This window comes from Scyliorhinus torazame, chromosome 12 (assembly GCF_047496885.1).
Source record: "Scyliorhinus torazame isolate Kashiwa2021f chromosome 12, sScyTor2.1, whole genome shotgun sequence".
Taxonomy (NCBI): Eukaryota; Metazoa; Chordata; class Chondrichthyes; order Carcharhiniformes; family Scyliorhinidae; genus Scyliorhinus; species Scyliorhinus torazame.
In genome coordinates, this window is record NC_092718.1 from 213,597,424 (window position 1) to 213,609,991 (window position 12,568).

The window sequence follows — 12,568 nt, forward strand, 5'->3', positions numbered from 1 at the left end:
TCCCTCTCTCCTTCCCTCCCTCCCTCTCTCCTTCCCTCCCTCCCTCTCTGCAGCTCGCACCCAAACTCCAGCAGCGTTTCCCGCCAACACACTTGGAAGCATCTCTCTCTCTCTCTCTTTCAGAGCCGCCTGCCGCTCTCTTAAAGGCACAACCCACCCCGGGGCCTTAAAGGGGCAGCACCGCCCAGGTGGTAAAATCCTGCCTATCCCCTGCTCCTCTTTCAACAGTAAGAAGCTTTGCAACACCAGGTTAAAGTCCAACAGGTTTGTTTCGATGTCACTAGCTTTCGGAGCGCTCGCTAAATTGCCCTTTAATTGGAAAAAATGAATTGGGCACAGGAAGTGCCTGTTCCTGTGCTGTACTTTTCTTATGTGTTTTTAAAATAAATTTAGAGTTCCCAATTCATTTTTTTTCCAATGCCTCTTGAACGTCGCCATCATATCTGCTTCCCCGGCAGCGCATTCCAAACACTCACTACTGTGTAAAAATTTTGCCTCATACACCTCCTCTAAACTTTCTCCCTTGCATCTTAAACCTATGACTTTCTACTCTGCTCCACCTCCTCTTCTACACTATATAATCCATCACATTTCTCCCTCTCTTTAGCTCCGAAGAAGTCATATGGACTCGAAACATTAACTCAATTTTCTGTCTCCTCAGATGCTGCCAGACCTGCCGGGCTTTCCCAGCATTTTCTGTTTTGTCCCTTTTGAACGCCTCGATCAAACCTGCCTCCACCACTCTCAGGAAGTTCATTCCAGACTCCAACCACCCCATCTCATAGATGTCATAGAATTTACAGTGCAGAAGGAGGCCATTCGGCCCATCGAGTCTGCACCGGCTCTTGGAAAGAGCACCCCACCCAAGGTCAACACCTCCACCCTATCCCCACAACCCAGCAACCCCACCCAACACTAAGGGCAATTTTGGACACTAAGGGCAATTTATCACGGTCAATCCACCTAACCTGCATATCTTTGGACTGTGGGAGGAAACCGGAGCACCCGGAGGAAACCCACGCACACACGGGGAGGACGTGCAGACCCCGCACAGACAGTGACACAAGCCGGAATCGAACCTGGGACCCTGGAGCTGTGACGCAATCGTGCTATCCACCATGCTACCGTGCTGCCCATCTGGTGAACATTATTTTCCTCAAGTCACTTCTACTGCTTTTGCCTATTGTTTCTGAATCTGTGCCCTCTCGTTCTTGATGCTCTCTTGAGTGGGGACACTTTCTCACTATTTAACCCCATCCTTACCCCTCAGCATCCTGGCTACCTCAATCGAGTCTCCTCTCAGCCCTTCTTTTCTCCAAGGAAAAGGGACCCAACCTCTGAGAACAGACATCTGAAAACGATGGATAACTTTAGAGTTATCACTAATGTAAAGTAGTTTGATAGGGAAGAGGAAATACTTAATGAGAATCTTATTGATAATCTTTATTATTGTCACAAGTAGGCTAACACTGCAATGAAGTTACTGTGAAAAGCCCCTAGTCGCCACATTCCGGCGCCTGTTCAGGTACACGGAGGGAGAATTCAGAATGTCCAATTCACCTAACAGAGATCACTTCAGAGATAGGTTGCAAGCCAAATAATTCTTCCTCATCATAGACCCTTGATACGCAAATACCGGTGTCACTAAGTGCTGAGGTTCTACCTGTCCTTGGCTCTGTGAAGGATCACGTTGCGGCAGAAGTAACCCAGTGACAGTGATGGAGCGGCGATATATTTCCAAGTCGGGGTGGTGAGTGGCTTGGAGGGGAACCTCCAAGGTGGGGTTCCCTGGTATCTGCTGCCCTTGTCCATTCTAGATGGTAGTGGTCGTGGGTTTGGAAGGTGCTGTCTGAGGAACCTTGGCGAGTTGCTGCTGTGCATTTTGTAGATGGTACACACGGCTGCCACTGTTCGTTGGTGGTGGAGGGTTTGAATGTTTGTGGAAGGGGGAGTAATCAAGTGGGCTGCTTTGTCCTGGATGGTGTCGAGCTTCTCTAGTGTTTTTGAAGCTGCACTCACCCAGGCAAGTGGAGAGTATTCCATTCCAATCCTGACTTATGCCTTAACAGATGGTGGACAGGCTTCGGGAGGAGTCAGGAGGTGAGTTACTCGCTGTAGGATTCCTAGCCTTTGATCTGCTCTGGTAGCCACAGTATTCCTAGAATGCTAGAATTTACAGTGCAGGGGGCCATTCGGCCCATTGAGTCTGCACCGGCTCGTGGAAAGAGCCTCCTACCCAAGCCCACACCTCCACCCCATCTCCATAACCCAGCAACCCCATCTAACCTAAGGGTAATTTAGTATGGCCAATCCACCTTACCTGCACATCTTTGGACAGTGGGAGGAAACCGGAGCACATGGAGGAAACCCACGCAGACACGGGGAGAACGTGCAGACTCCGCACAGAAAGTCACCCAAGCTGGGAATTGAACCTGGGACTGCCATAGTGCTAACCACCATGCTAACGTGCGGCCCCAATTAATATCATCAATGGTAACCCCCAGGATGTTGTCTGTGGTGGATTCAGTGATGGTAATGCCATTGAATGTCTTTTAAAAAATAAATTTAGAGTACCCAATTCATTTTATCCAGTTAAGGGGCAATTTAGTGTGGCCAATCCACCTAGCCTGCACATCACGCAAACACGGAGAGAGAATGTGCAAACTCCACACAGGCCGTGACCCAGAGCTGGGATCGAACCTGGGACCTCGGCGCCATGAGGCAACAGTGCTAACCCTCTGCGCCACTGTGCCGCCCCCCCTATTGAATGTTAAGGGGAAGTGGTTAGATCCTCTCTTGTTGGAGATGGTCATTGCCTGGTAGTTGTGTGGCCCAAATGTAACTTGCCACTTGCCAGCCCAAGTCTGGATATTTTCCAGGTCTTGCTGCAGTTGGACATGGACTGCTTCATTATCTACTGCCCCTAGCCTACTTCAATCGAGCCAAACCAAGACCAACAGCATGCTAGAATAGGGGCTAATAGACCAAAGATACTCACATCACTCTTATAACCAACCACCCCCAGGCAAATTTGGTTTCTTTGAAGTTTTCAAGAATCGTGCAGCAGTACATATTTCCCCCGACTCCTACAACGCCAGAAGTGCCAACAGAAATAAAAAAGGAACCCAGCCGTTTCCAGGATACATGATCTGTCTGTACCTTCATAGGAGACAAGCCAGGATTTCTTAATCCCAAAATAACAAAAGTACAAAAGAAAAACACAACACTAATAGATCTCCACACTCACAACGAGGACTTACAAAGCCATACCAATCTCCTCCATACCAAACCACCTACCCGCTCCCCACTGTGCCGCAATCATCTTCTCTATAAATAAAATGATTGTACCAAAAAATGTACTTCCTCAGTGTAAAAGCGCGGATTACAGCTCATCAAAAACAGATAAATACTGCATTACCCTCATGATACCACCTCAGCATGGTGTTCACTCTATAAGAGGATAACAGGCGACAAACTGCTCTCTGCTCAGATATCGTACACCCTTGCCAGGACAGAAGGCAGAAACATAAAATCAGGAGTAAAATCACGTGGGAAAAAAAGTTCAGGATTAATGATGATCTGCAGAAAAATGTAACCGTCCACGGAGCTAGTGGAGTGGTGTAAGGACAACAATCTATCCCTCAATGCCAGCAAAACTAGAGAGCTGGTCATGGCAGCACGGTAGCACAGTGGTTAGCACTGTTGCTTCACAGCGCCAGACTCCCAGATTCGATTCCCACTTGAGTCGCTGTCTGTGCGGCGTCTACACGTTCTCCCCGTGTCTGAGTGGGTTTCCTCCCACAAGTCCCAAAAGACATGCTCTTAGGTGAATTGGAATCGCCGGAATGTGGCGACTAGGGGCATTTCATAGTAACTTCATTGCAGTGTTAATGTAAGCCTACTTGTGACACTAATAAAGATTATTATTATTGACTTCAGAAAGCAAAGTACTGTACACACACCCCTGTCTGCCTCAACGGGGCCGAAGTGGAGATGATCGACAGCTTCAAATTCCTAAGTGTGCACATCACCAAAAATCTGTCCTGATCCACCCACTTCAACGCTACCAGCAAGAAAGCACAACAGCGCCTATCCTTCCTCAGAAAACGAAGGAAATTCGGCATGTCCACACTGACTCTTACCAACTTTTACAGATGCAGCATAGAAAGCATCCTGTCTGGCTGCATCACAGCCTGGTATGGCAACTGCTCGGCCCAGGACCGCAAGAAACTTCAGAGAGTCGTGAACACTGCCCAGCCCATCACACAAACCTGCCTCCCATCCATTGACTCTATCTATACCTCCCGCTGCCTGGGGAAAGCGGGCAGCATAATCAAAGACCCCCTCCCACCCGGCTTACTCATTCTTCCAACTCCTTCCATCGGGCAAGAGATACAAAAGTCTGAGAACACGCACCAACAGATTCAAAAACAGCTTCTTCCCCACTGTTACCAGACTCCTAAACGACCCTCTTATGGACTGATCTGATTAATATGACATCCCTGTATGCTCCACCCGATGCCGGTGTTATGTAGTTACATTGTGTACCTTGTGTTGCCCTGTTATGTATTTTCTTTTATTTTATTTTCTTCACATGTACTAAATGATCTGTTGAGCTGCTCGCAGAAAAATACTTTTCACTGTACCTCGGTACACGTGACAATAAACAAAATCCAAATCCAAGTTTGGAAAGGCCGCAGCCATGGCAGGATCATCGAGCAATAACCAGCATCGATCCAGAGTTGCATCGAAGCTCCAACATCTCTGCCATTTGTTGTCCAGAAGTCCCAGCAAAGAGACGCCTAGGCCCCGGTCAGTAATGGACTTACGCTTTGTGGGGCCCACGCTCACTTTCCTTTATGCCACCCCCCGCCCATGATACCATGTCCCTCCCGAGTGATGTCACACCCCTCCGCCAAAGACCCCACCCACCCTCGCCCAACAGAATGCAAAAGCGCAAGACATAAAAATACACAATTTGATCACTGCTAAACTGCTTTACGCTTTTTAACTCGTAAAAACACGCCTTCCAGTCTTGCCCTTTCAGTTTTGTCCCCAGAGACACAGACTGAGACAAACATGGGCCGCGGCTGGAGGATCATCAACTCGGTGAGAGACGCTCTTTAGTCTGCCCGAAACCTGCAGGTTTTCCAGTGCAAAGAATCGTCCACGGCCGAGTGCTGCAGACTGGCACATTCCAAAGTCCAGGAATGTGGGTTGAGGGACATGCTAAAGTTTGGGGCAGCCACGGAGGAGGTGCGGTGAGGAAGGATTGGTGTCTGAGACCTTTCAGCCACAGAGCACCGAGGGACTGGAATCTGTGTAACCACTCATGCTGATCACCTGACATTCCCTGTTCTTTGCGAATGTATATTTGGGGGGGAAATTCATACAGCATCTTGAACAACCTCAGAACTTTGAAATTATTTCCCCAACCACAGGTTACTTTTGAAATGCAGTCACTGTTACGTAGGCAAACCTGGGGGTCAGTTTGCACACAGGAAGGTTGTGTGATGTTAATCATGAGTTGAGTAATCGTACAGGCCAATTTCGCTCCTTAATGTGGACGCTAAGCTATTGGCAAAAGTGCTGGCCACGAGGATTGAGGACTGTGTCCCGGGGGTGATTCATGAGGACCAGACGGGATTTGTAAAGGGCAGGCAGTTAAATACGAATGTGCGGCGGCTCTTAAATCGTGATAATGATGCTATCGGAGGAGGGAGAGGCAGAGATAGTGGCAGCCATGGACGCGGAAAAGGCCTTTGGCCGAGTAGAGTGGGAGTACCTCTGGGAGGTGTTGCGTAGGTTTGGGTTCGGGGGAGGGTTTATTAGCTGGGTTAAGCTCCTTTACAGCGCCCCGGTGGCAAGTGTGGTGACGAACTGGCGGAGGTCGGAGTACTTTCGGCTGTACCGAGGAACGAGGCAGGGGGCCCTCTGTCCCCGCTGTTGTTTGCATTGGCGATCGAACCCTTGGCCATATCACTGAGGGAGTCTAATAAATGGAGGGGGGTGGTCCGCGGGGGAGAAGAGCATCGGGTGTCGCTATACACGGATGACCTGCTGCTGTACGTGGCGGACCCAATGGAGGGGATGGTGGAGGTCATGCTGACTTTGAGGGAGTTTGGGGAGTTCTCGGGCTATAAGCTCAATGTAGGGAAGAGCGAGCTTTTTGTACTACAGGCAGGGGACCAAGAAAGAGGGATAGGGGACCTACCGCTGAGGAGGGCGGAGGTTTTTTTTCGGTATCTAGGGATCCAGATAGCCAGGAGCTGGGGGGCCCTACACAAATTGAATCTGGCGAGGTTGGTGGACCAAATGGAGGTGGACTTCAAAAGATGGGACATGTTGCCGCTCTCGTTGGCGGGTAGAGTGCAGTCGGTCAAAATGGTGGTCCTTCCGAGGTTTTTGTTTGTGTTCCAGTGCCTCCCCATCGTGATTACCAAGGGCTTTTTCAAGAGAGTAGGTAGGAGTATTATGGGGTTTGTGTGGGCGAATAAGACCCCGAGGGTAAGGAGAGGGTTCCTGGAATGCAGTAGGGACCGAGGAGGGCTGGCGCTGCCAAACCTAGGGAGCTACTACTGGGCAGCAAACGTGGCGATGATCCGTAAGTGGGTTATGGAGGGAGAGGGGGGTGGCATGGAAGAGGATGGAGATGGCACCCTGCAAAGGAACGAGCTTGGGGGCGCTGGTGACGGCACCGCTGCCGCTCTCGCCATCAAAGTACACCACGAGCCCGGTGGTGGCGGCAACGTTAAGGATCTGGGGCCAGTGGAGACGGCATAGGGGTGCAGTGGGAGCCTCGGTGTGGTTCCCGATCAGGGGTAACCACCGGTTTGTCCCGGGGAAGATGGACGGGGGATTCCAGGGCTGGTATCGGGTGGGGATTAGAAGAATGGGGGACCTGTTCATCGACGGGACATTTGCGAGCCTAGGGGCACTGGAGGAGAAGTTTGAGCTACCCCCGGGAAATGCATTCAGATATATGCAGGTGAGGGCTTTTGTGAGGCGACAGGTCAGGGAACTCCCGCTGCTCCCGGCACAAGAAATTCAAGACAGGGTGATCTCGGGTGTATGGGTCGGGGAGGGCAAGGTTTCGGCAATACACCAAGAGATGAAAGAAGAGGGGGAAGTGCTAGCAGAAGAGTTGAAGGGTAAATGGGAGGAGGAGCTGGGGGAGGAGATCGAGGAAGGTTTGTGGGCTGACGCCCTGGGTAGGGTTAATTCCTCCTCCTCATGTGCCAGGCTCAGCCTGATAGAATTTAAGGTGGTTCACAGAGCTCACCTGACGGGGGCGAGGATGAGTAGGTTCTTTGGGGTAGAGGACAGATGCGGAAGATGTTCAGGGAGCCCGGCGAACCATGTCCACATGTTCTGGACATGTCCGGCGCTGGAGGGGTTCTGGAGAGGAGTGGTGGGAGCAATATCTCAGGTGGTGAAAGTCCGGGTCAAGCCAAGCGAGAGACTGTTTGAGGGGACGGACGAGCGGGGGATAACATGGAGGGTGGGGGAAACTGGCACGAACGGGCGAGAGCCAGTGTATAAAGCTATGTAAATATATCACTTTTTTGTTAAAAAACTTTAATAAATATATATTTTTTAAAAATCATGAGTTGAGTACTGAATACTACATAAGGAAACTGTCATAAATGTACGTGAATTTATTTACATACATACAAGTTGAACTTTACATAGCATCTCAGCCAGTGTAGATCCTACTGGAAGGATAGGTTTTCCAGGCACTGGTTTCGGCCTCTTCCTATCCTACATCTCAACGAGCCCCAGGTGGTGGATCTCCCCCCCCCCCCTACCCGGGGGGCTCATATTCAATGAGCCGCATCGGGAGATCGTTTTCCCATGGTGGGTTATAACACCCCTCCCCCACAGAGTCCGAAAATTCCCCATTAAAATGGCAAACCCCTTGCTGGAAAAAGGAATGCCATTATCTGTCACCAGCACCTCTGGACAGTCCAAAACACCTTGGAGCTTCTCCATGGTGGCCCTGGATGTTGTGGTAGACATCTTGCAAACCTCCATCCATTTGGAGTGGGCGTCCACCAGTGTGAGGAACATGGAGCCCGTGAATGGTCCGGCGAATCCGCGTGGTGGCGAATCCTCGGACGACCATTGCCAAGAGTGGAGAGGAGCTGATGACGTAAGATTTTAAAACAGCCGGTGCCCAGATGGCCAGCGTGTAAGTTTTGTAACTTAACAAGGGCTCCCTGACCTTGAGGGCGAATGACAACCCGAGCACCCCACAAAATCACTCCATTATCTAAACTCGGTTCGGAGAACATTTGAGCAAAGGGTCGCCGAGACTCAGGAAAAGGTTCCTTCCTACCGCCGTTGCGTAAGAGAAGGCGAAGCTTCGCCAACGTCGGGTCCCTCTCGGTCCTTGCACACACTTGTGCCACCGTCTCCGGTAAGGTGCCCATGAAGTTCAACGTTGTAATTACCTCAGCCACCACAGGCGGGGACAGGGCGCTCTAGAGCATTAGCAAACGGCTGAGGGAATCTGTTTCTTCATGGTTCTCATGGGGGTTTTAACAAATACCAAATAAAAATCACATACATTGTGATGGCTAAAATTAGATTTGTGCTAATATCCGATCAGTGTTAACATTAAAACTACACAATGTCTCCAGCCAAGGCAACGTGGCCACTGACACCTGTCTGCACATAGAACATAGAACATAGAACGATACAGCGCAGTGCGTGGTAAAAACCTAAAGCTGGATCTTGCCAATGCATGAAAACAGATGCACAAATTTAAATTGACGTTAGAATTTGAGGCTAGATAAAACATGGCCTATATATTTAGTATTCTCATTGAATTTTTCAAAAATCGGTGCAGATTCTTTATGTTCCTAATTTAGGCATATTGAATTATCCAGGTACAGAGCATTGAGAATATTGGGTGAGGAGGATCACACACCCAGATAGGAGCCAGACGATTATCCAACCCATTTTCAATCTCTGTGGCCGTGCTCGAGTCTTTCGATAGCTTCAGAAGCAGGAACGTGAAAATCTGCCCTGTTGCATATTGGGCGGCACAGTAACTCAGCGGTTAGCACTGTTGCTTCACAGCACCAGGTTCCCAGGTTCGATTCCCGGCTTAGATACATAGAAATAGGAGCAGGACGAGGCCTTTTGGCTCTTCGAGCCTGCTCCGCCATTTGTCACGATCATGGCTGGTCATCCAACTCAATAGCCTAATCCGGCTTTCTCCCCATAACCTTTGATCCCAGTCTCCCCAAGTGCTATATCCAGCCGCCTCTTGAATAGAACAAAGAAATGTACAGCACAGGAACAGGCCCTTTGGCCCTCCAAGCCCGTGCCGACCATGCTGCCCGACTAAACTACAATCTTCTACACTTCCTGGGTCCGTATCCCTCTATTCCCATCCTATTCATGTATTTGTCAAGATGCCCCTTAAATGTCACTATCGTCCCTGCTTCCACCACCTCCGGCAGCGAGTTCCAGGCACCCACTACCCTCTGCGTAAAAAACTTGCCTCGTACATCTACTCTAAACCTTTCCCCTCGCACCTTAAACCTATGCCCCCTAGTAATTGACCCCTCTACCCTGGGGAAAAGCCTCTGACTATCCACTCTGTCTATGCCCCTCATAATTTTGTAGACCTCTATCAGGTCTCCCCTCAACCTCCTTCGTTCCAGTGAGAACAAACCGAGTTTATTCAACCGCTCCTCATAGCTAATGCCCTCCATACCAGGCAACATTCTGGTAAATCTCTTCTGCACCCTCTCTAAAGCCTCCACATCCTTCTGGTTGTGTGGCGACCAGAATTGAACACTATACTCCAAGTGTGGCCTAACTAAGGTCCTATACAGCTGCAACATGACTTGCCAATTCTTATACCCAAAGCCCCGGCCAATGAAGGCAAGCATGCCCTATGCCTTCTTGACTACCTTCTCCACCTGTGTTGCCCCTTTCAATAACCTGTGGACCTGTACTCCTAGATCTCTTTGACTTTCAATACTCTTGAGGGTTCTACCATTCACTGTATATTCCCTACCTGCATTAGACCTTCCAAAATGCATTACCTCACATTTGTCCGGATTAAATTCCATCTGCCATCTCTCCGCCCAAGTCTCCAAACAATCTAAATCCTGCTGTATCCTCTGACAGTCCTCATCGCTATCCGCAATTCCACCAACCTTTGTGTCGTCTGCAAACTTACTAATCAGACCAGTTACATTTTCCTCCAAATCATTTATATATACTACAAAGAGCAAAGGTCCCAGCACTGATCCCTGTGGAACACCACTGGTCACAGCCCTCCAATTAGAAAAGCATCCTTCCATTGCTACTCTCTGCCTTCTATGACCTAGCCAGTTCTGTATCCACCTTGCCAGCTCACCCCTGATCCCGTGTGACTTCACCTGCCAGCTCACCCCTGATCCCGTGTGACTTCACCATATATTCAATGATTTAGAATCAACTACTTCCCGTGGTAACAGTTTCCTCCCACAAGTCCTGACAGACGAGCTGTTAGGTGAATTAGACATTGTGAATTCTCCCTCTGTGTACCCGAACAGGCGCCGGAGTGTGGAGGCTGCCACAGGGGGCAGTGCTGGTGGAGCTGTTTGCCGGGGGGGGGGGGGGGTAACAGGGGGAAGAGCTGGGGGACGGACACAGGGGGCAGTGCTGGGGGACAGCCACAGGGAGCAGTGCTGGGGGACAGCCACAGGAGGCAGTGCTGGGGACAGCCACAGGGTGCAGTGCTGGGGGACACCACAGGGAGCAGTGCTGAGGGACAGCCACAGGGAGCAGTGCTGGGGGACAGCCACAGGAGGCAGTGCTGGGGACAGCCACAGGAGGCAGTGCTGGGGACAGCCACAGGGTGCAGTGCTGGGGGACACCACAGGGAGCAGTGCTGAGGGACAGCCACAGGGAGCAGTGCTGGGGGACAGCCACAGGAGGCAGTGCTGGGGACAGCCACAGGGGGCAGTGCTGGGGGACAGCCACAGGGGGCAGTGCTGGGGACAGCCACAGGGAGCAGTGCTGGGGGACACCACAGGGTGCAGTGCTGGGGGACAGCCGCAGGGAGCAATGCTGGGGGGCAGCCACAGGGTGCAGTGCTGGGGGGCAGCCACAGGGCGCAGTGCTGGGGGACAGCCACAGGGGGCAGTGCTGGGGGACAGCCACAGGGGGCAGTGCTGGGGGACAGCCACAGGGGACAGTGCTGGGGGGCAGCCACAGGGTGCAGTGCTGGGGGACAGCCACAGGGGGCAGTGCTGGGGGACAGCCACAGGGGGCAGTGCCAGGGGAGCCACAGGGGGCAGTGCCAGAGACAGCCACAGGGAAAGTGCTGGGGGGCAGACACTGGGGCCAGTTCTGGAGGCAGCCACGGGGGGCAGTCCTGGGGGACTGCCACTGGGGGCAGTGTGAGGGAAGACGCAGAGGCCGTTCCGGAGACAGCCACTGGGGGCATTGCTGGGGGACAGATACAGGGGGCAGTGCTGAAGGACAGCCACAGGGGGCAGTGCTGGGGGACAGCCACAGGGGGCAGTGCTCAAAGAAGTCGCAGGCGGCAGTGCTGAAGGCAGCCACAGGGGGCAGTGCCGGGGGAGCCGCAGAGCAGAGTCAGCTCGCGCGTTTTCTGCTGCCCTCCCCGAGCCGCCGTCCCGGGGCCGCGTGTCCCATCCTGGCGTCGACGCCAAACGTTACACAAAAACAATCGGTGACATTAAGATAGAGATCCTGAAATTGTCGCCGGGTGGAAAAGCGAGAAAAGGAGGTAAAACAAGTCAATCCATCAAAATTATTAAACGGGATTGTTTAAGGTCAAAAACTTCCACCAACCGCGGATCCTCAACTGACAGTTGGAGACGATTCAAAATGGCGGCGGTACAGGCCGGGGGGATAGACAGAGGTGGGCAGAGAGAGAGACACTGGTGTGGAAGAGAGGGGGGAAAGAAAACATTGGGGAGAGGGGTCGTGAGAGGAAGAGATGGGGCTGTAAATGAAAATTGAGGGTAGGTGGGAGGGAGAGACCCTTGGGGAAGGAGAGAGACTCTTGGGGTGGGGGAGAGACCCTTGGGGTGGAGCGAGTCCTGGGGGGGGGGGGAGAAAGACTCTTGGGGTGGAGAGAGACCCTGGGGGGGGGGGGGGGAGCGAGAGGGACCCGTGGGGTGGGGGAGAGAGACTCTTGGGGTGGGGTGGGGGAGAGACCCTTGGGGTGGAGAGAGTCCTGGGGGGGGGGAGAAAGACTCTTGGGGTGGAGAGAGACCCTGGGGGGGGGAGAGAGAGGGACCCGTGGGGTGGGGGAGAGAGACTCTTGGGGTGGGGTGGGGGAGAGACCCTTGGGGTGGAGAGAGTCCTGGGGGTGGGGGAGAGAGACTCTTGGGGTGGGGGAGAGAGACTCTTCGGGTGGGGCGAGGGAGAGAGACATGGCGTGGCGTGGGGTGGGGAGAGAGACTTCGACAGGGTAGGGGAGAGAGACCCTTGGGGTGGAGTGGGGGAGAGAGAGACCCTTGGGGTGGGGGCGAGAGACTCTTGGGGTGGGGTTTGAGAGACTCTTGGACGGGGTGTGGGGGTGAGAGAGACC